Genomic DNA, 7,118 nt, shown 5'->3' with positions numbered 1-7,118 from the left:
ACTCGGACACCGCGGGGACGTGGACAGCAGAGATAGGAGAGAGGCCACTAAGAGGTCTCACTCTGACCCGAAACTAACAAAAAGAGTGGATGAGCAAAAAGGCTGAAAATGCATGCTGATGTGTGAATGGAAAGTTTTCAGATATGGATGAACAAATGCTGATGTGTGAATGGAAAGTTTTCAGATATGGTCAGGCTATAGTTTTGGGTGCCTTTGGCGAAATTCAGATTTGGAGCATCCCCCCTTAAAGATCACTGTCTGATTAGCCCTACACCGTCCTCTGCTGCCGGGACATGGTACGGTGTGCACGAAAACACATTTCCGGATTGATTGTGACCCAAGTGAGCTTCTGCGCTTTGACTCTGACTAGAGCATGGTGTGGTGACCGGAGACAGTTTGGGTATGGATTTTAAAAACACCCCCCCCTAGGAAACTTACGTGATTGTGAACAGTGTGTATTCTTAACCCTCCTATTATCTTTGGGGTCAATTTGACCCCATTCAATGTTTAACGTCTCTAAATAAATGATTGACATCATTTTTTTTGCTTCATATTTAATGACTTTTCCTAATTTAATGGGGACAACTGGGTAAACATAAAATTAAAATGATGATATGTTTTCAATGTCCTCTACACATGCTGTACGCATCGGTGTTCTTTGGGGTCAATTTGACCCCAGGCTGTTTTAGCTGTATAAAACATATAAGAAATATCAACATTTTACAACACATTTGTTTTGGATGATATTGAGGTCACTATAACATGCAACTTTATAATCTTCAAAAAGCTTTAGGGCCCTAACCTAACATAACCATAACTGTAGTAGTGTGAGAACCACTGATAGTTCACACGACATGGGGGAGGGGAAACATCAATCGAGAACTTTGATATTTCCCCACGCTTTGGGGGCGGCAAAATATGGTTCCGGTGAAGATATTGATTTAATTTAAAGGGTTATTTAGGTAGTCAACAAACAAACATAAAGTACCTGACACATAAACTTGGGTAACAATTTTAATTATAATCATTTTCTGGAGGTTTAAATTGCTGGGGTCAAATTGACCCCAAGGATAAAAGATGTTATTAAATTTGAAGGTAACAGGAGGGTTAATAGGCTAGTGGGAAGACACCCAAAATCTTGAGATACCCCTACTGCAAGTGATTATCATAAAGTTGGCATGTCTGTAAAGGGGAGACTCGTGGGTACCCATCGAATCCATTTTCACTCACATATCTTGAGGTTAGAGGTCAAGGGACCCCTTTGAAAGTGGCTGTGACAGTTTTTCCTTGCCAAAATTGAGAGTAACTTTGTAGTGTTATTTAGCATTCTTCGCAACAAGCTAGTATGAAATGGTTGGTACCAATGGATTCATTAGGTTTTCTAGTTTCATATGATGCCAGTACCTAGCTAGGTACTATACCTATCTAGCTTTAAAACTGAGCCCGCTACAACCTCTGAAAGACTGAATAGCGGCCGGGCCCAACGATGGGATTTATTAATTGTTGATTAATTAATTATTATTTATTAATTAAAAATCTATACAGTGTTTTGGAGAATCGATACAGTATCGCATACTCATAATATCACAATACTCATGTATCGATATTTTCTTACACCCCTAGTTCTGGGGGTTGAATCCTAACCCTAACCTTAATAGGCTAGAGGGAAAACCCCCAAAAGTGCTTTAGTTTTCGAGATACCCCTACCGAAGGTAGAACAAAGCACAACAATGTTTTTCATATTCTCTAAGGTCTCCTATATATGAAATGGATTCTTGTATACAAATATTTTACTGCAAAAGTGGTTAAATTGACAGATATTGTGATACACTCTATAAATAAAAGAAGCGCAAAATAAAGCCAGGCAGAATGGGAGATGATGTACCTAAACTCAGTAAACAAAGTGTGGATGGGCAGATTAAAAAGTGTGAGAAAGAAAGTTACAGGGGTGAAAAGTGTATTTCTTTATTTATTTGTTCATTTGTTACCTCAATGTAGTAAATGAGGAAGGGCGTCCATCAGCATTAAAAAATATATATATATTTTTTTAAGAGGCGACCAGCTCCCCCCCAGAAGGTGGCGCCCTTGGCGACTGCCTATATGGCCTATGCCTTAAGCCGGCCCTGTGGTCAGCTGCAGATGTCTTACATTAAAAACATTTTAAAATTGTTTTCTAAAGCAATTCCATATAATTTAAACACAGAACAAACAGTATTTAAATGTTGAATCAGCTTATCACTTATTACTGTTAAGACAAAATAATTTTAACCCAATATTTGTAATTGTTTTTTGTTTGTGGAGAACAAATGCAACGCTGCCAATAAAAAAAAAAACATTTTAAGAGCTTCAAGTGCTTACAGTAAAAACTTAAAACATGGTGTTCGACATGTGAACTCTTCCACATCCACTTCCAAGAAATTTGCATTGCATAGGAGAGGCTGAGGCATTTTACAGATCCTTTCTGTTTGCTTTTAATCACACAAGAACAGTTTCTTTCAACAGGCCATCGCTCTGGTTAACAGTTAATATCAGTCATATAGTGTCAATAACCCTGTAAAACACAATACTGCACGTTGCATATACTGAATACATGCATATACTGTACATAACACTTCATGTAGATCCATTCAATATTTATATCTTTGCACTACTTGTATTTGTTTACAATTTACACTTGACTTTTACATAAACATGGTCATTGTTACTTTTATTTATATGTACATATATTTATATTTGCATCAATCTTTTTCGCCTACTTGTATGTACATAATAGTTCTATGTTTATTTTTTACCTTTCTTTGTTCAGCTTTGTTGTCCTTGATTATAGCCAATAAAGCTGATTCTGATCAGGAACTAAACGTTGTGCAAACTGCAAAGTGTGCTATTATTTGCGACTAGTAGTGGTTTATCTGTTTAATAGACGATCTAAGGGGCTGCTAGTCAAATACTAACCACATCTGCTATGACACCCAAGGGCGCCCCCTGTTGAATCCTAATAAATTGAAAGTTTATCCACAAGAGAAGACCAGCAATTAAGTTTCAGACCCAATTAATAAAACAGGCATGATATTTTCATGAAACAAAAAGGTTCACTTCAGTTAATCAAATAAAGTACATTCATGATATAACTTTTTTTTTCACTAGGCTTCTGAGATTCAGAGAGTTTTCAGATTAGAAAGAAAACAAGTCTCAGACAAGACAGTACACTTTACTGAACATTTTCTTTTGAGGAAAATAGTGATGGGAAAAAAATTAAACCTTACCAGATTGAGTGTGCTGAAGAATCTGCAGAGCTAGAGATCAAGGAGGAAAACGATCAGATGGTAAACTGAGAGAGAATAACACATTTTCTCAGGGCTCTATGTTCTTTCTCTTGCCATGAACACTGTATCCTCTGTCCTGGTCCGTCTCACATGCTTTAGCCAGAGGGCCTCTCATCTATTTTACATGGTAAACAGGAAGTAACACCGCATGTAGGATTCAGTTGCAATGACCTGGATATTGTGTAACACCGAAAGCACAATTAGTGACTTCTTCTCACTGTTCAACCTCATAAATCATGTAACATATTATTAGAAATATAAGGGATTTATTCAGACGGAACATCATAAAGCAAATATCCATACACATAAAGTACAACAATTGACAATTAAGTTCTTTAGTCACAGTATTTCCACAAAAAATGTAATTAATTCCAGTAAGAAGAACGTCTTTGTGTCCCAACAATAAGCGTGTCATCATGCAAAGTGGGTTAGAAATACTATATAACAGTTGAAGTCATGGTAACACATCCTTAGTGGTCACGGCTCTGTGTATCCTAGCAACAACTTGAGGATTAGGCAAGAGTGCAGCGGCCTGGGCCAGTTGGGGCAGCAGTGTGTAGGTGGAAGTGCGCAGGTACTGAAAGAGGTCCTGGAAGCCTTGGAGATGAGCGTTGACCTGAGGTGGGACACCCAAAGACCGTCCCAGTCTCCTCAACACGTCCCTGTTGTCAGCAGAGTCAAGCAGCAGAGACAAGTCCTGGACCGAGTCATAGTCCAGCATCTCAATACTCTGACCTGGAGAGAGTCAAAACAGAATCACCAAACTTCAGAGATGAGACATAATGATTGATTACCCTGCTAGGAGGCCACAGGACAAAACATTTATTATGGCCACATATCTTTGAAAATGAGGGACCACTTACTTACTTTGACTTAAGAAAAACAAACATACCTTGAGTCACTTCCCATATCGTCTGAAGTCTTTGCTCCATCTGATATCGACATGGAAAAGAGGTCATTTTTACAGGAGTAAAATAAATGAATATATAATTGGCATGAGTCTTGAAACTGAATTAATAAGAAAAATAAAACAATGACAATAAATTATATAATTTATCAATAAAACACAAGTATTTTCAAGTTATAGAAAAGTCTAGTTGGATTATCTGAGACAAACTTAAAACCTACCTATTCAGCCATGCCTTTGATTAAGAATGGCTATCATTTTATTCACTTATTTTATTATATTTAAGTTTTAAAATAATATCTTATTTCATTATTATTTTATTAATAACTTATTTTATAGTATTTAAGTTGTAAAATAATATTCTATTTTATTATTATTTTATTAATCACTTATTTTATTGTATTAACGTTGTAAAATATTATTCTATGTTATTATTATTTTATGAATCACTTATTTTATAGTATTTAAGTTGTAAAATACTATTCTATTTTATTGTTATTTTATTGATCACTTATTTTATTTTATTTAAGATTTAAAATATTATTCTATTTTATTATTATTTTATGAATCACTTATTTTATAGTATTTAAGTTGTAAAATATTATTCTATTTTATTATTATTTTATTAATCACTTATTTTATTGTATTTAAGTTTTTGAATATTATTCTATTTTATTATTACTTTATTAATCACTTATTTTATTGTATCTAAGTTGTAAAATTGTATTCATCTACTAATCTACTTTTAACTTCTCACTACTGTACTACTATTACTGTTATTATAGCTTTTAATTCTATTTTATTCTATTTTTATCATTTTATAGTCTTGTGTGCACTGATCTCAAATTATCAAATTGTTAAATTGCTGAATTGTTTTGTCTTTATTGTTGTTTTTCACGGTCCACATTTGTTCTGTCTAATTTTGGGCTATCAGTCATCTGCGAAGCACTTTGAACTGCACTAACCTTTATGAAAGGTTCAATACAAATAACGTTTGATTGATTGATCGATGTTGCTGCATGTTGAGTTTTTTCAAATGTAATTTTTCAATGTTTTGTTCACCACAAATGATCCATTCATCCCGCTTCTGGGTTGATGGCAGAAATGTAAGTAGTGAAAATATCAAAACCCCAACAAGTAAAACCCAAACTGTCTCCATGTTTAGATAATTTATTCTAACAAATTATTAATTGTTTGTGATTTGGGTGAGCACAGCTGTTGTTGGTTTGTTACAGACAAACTGACCCCATTGACTCAAACCAATTTGACTAAACTAAATTAAAATTGTCTTACAGTGAGGTTTTTTTTATCAACAACGGCACATTTTATTTATAGTTTTATTTGAAAGCAGTATGCTCATCTTTTGCTGACCTTGGCAATATGAAACCACTTTACCTCCTCCATGGAATAGCAGCTTCTTTGCTTCTCCTCCCATGTGCTGCTCTCCTCTTTCTGACTGGAGGGCTTAATGTTGGTGGTGACGTTAATCACGATAGAAGTGGGATGCACCTCATTCTCATGGCTCAGTGAGTTCAGGCCTCTGGGTAGAGATGAAATTAATGTACATAATTACATAGAGACTGATAGAGGTCAGTTGAATGAGTAATCAAACAGTATTTGCAAAGCACCTTGGGGGATCTTCAGCCGGACCAAGTGTCTGTGAAGAGGCCTCTGATTGTTCGGCTGCTCTCTCTGTGGGGCAAGGTGTGTACTGAAGGTCATCTAGTCCTTCAGGCCCAGGGCAGTACTCAGGAACCTGCTCTGAATATTGCAACAAGATCCAAATGTAGTCAAGCAAACAGAAGACAGATGGGGAGAAATAGCAGAACATCATGAGTCTAACTCACTGAATCTCTCGGCAGTCAGGAGGACGGCCCAAAGTAGCAGAGCAACGAGGAAAATGGAGGACGCTGTTGCTGAACCAATCAGGACCAATGAAAATGCTTCTTCTTTTACTCCTTGATTAAACAGAAAATCAGTCAAAAGAGTCGAAAACAAAAAAAGTTGTTCTTGAAAATCCGCAGGCTTACTCACTCTTCTCTTTAGGTTCTTTGAAATTTCCCCTGGGCGCTGCAGTGACGGCGCTCTCTGTCAAAGAACAACACTTATCACTTTTCCTTGACAACGTCTCTGGAAAATCACCGGTCAATAAAGCTATTTATACAAGCTTATTAACGTTGTCATCAGTCTATATGGTGTATGTCCGGTTCTTACCTCCTTTAGAGCGGTGAGCTGTCAAAAGCAAACACTCTTTATGGACTGTGTCATGATTGTAACAAGGCACACAGGACAGCTCCACTTCCCCAGTCATACTCCTGAGTTCATAATACCTGTACACACAAACACATTCATACACTTAACACATGCTTGCACTTTATCAGGTGACTTTGGGCTGGTTCTGTAGGTGTAACTCACCCTGGGAGGCACTGACCACACTGGGCATCACTGGTGGGTGAGCACGCTGTCTTCTTCAGGCGGTTCAGCAGATTGCACCGGGTGCATCGCATGCAGGGAGCAACACCTGTATCTGCACTGAACTTCCCGTCTTCACACAGAGTACAGACACCTGCACCACCATCTCCAAAACCACAGTCCTGAGGATAATGTACAATATAGACTTGAAGCCAAATAGCAAGACTAATAAAAGAGGAGAAGTTAAAATCATGCTGCCATTGTAATGTGTGATGTGTGTTACCTCTGAGAGCTGTTCTCCTGGCCCACATACAGTGCATGAAACACAGGTGCCATCAATGTGTAAGAACTCTGTCTGATCACAGCTGGGCTCAGATCGCACCAGCACGCACCAAACCTGAGGAAACACATTTAGAATAATCAGCGGTGGAAGAAATATTCAGAGCCTTTACTTAAGTAATACCACACAACATATT

The sequence above is a fragment of the Sebastes umbrosus genome, chromosome 9 (assembly GCF_015220745.1).
Source record: "Sebastes umbrosus isolate fSebUmb1 chromosome 9, fSebUmb1.pri, whole genome shotgun sequence".
NCBI classification, from domain to species: Eukaryota; Metazoa; Chordata; class Actinopteri; order Perciformes; family Sebastidae; genus Sebastes; species Sebastes umbrosus.
The sequence above is the reverse complement of the archived record's forward strand: the minus strand, read 5'-3'. Positions refer to the sequence as shown.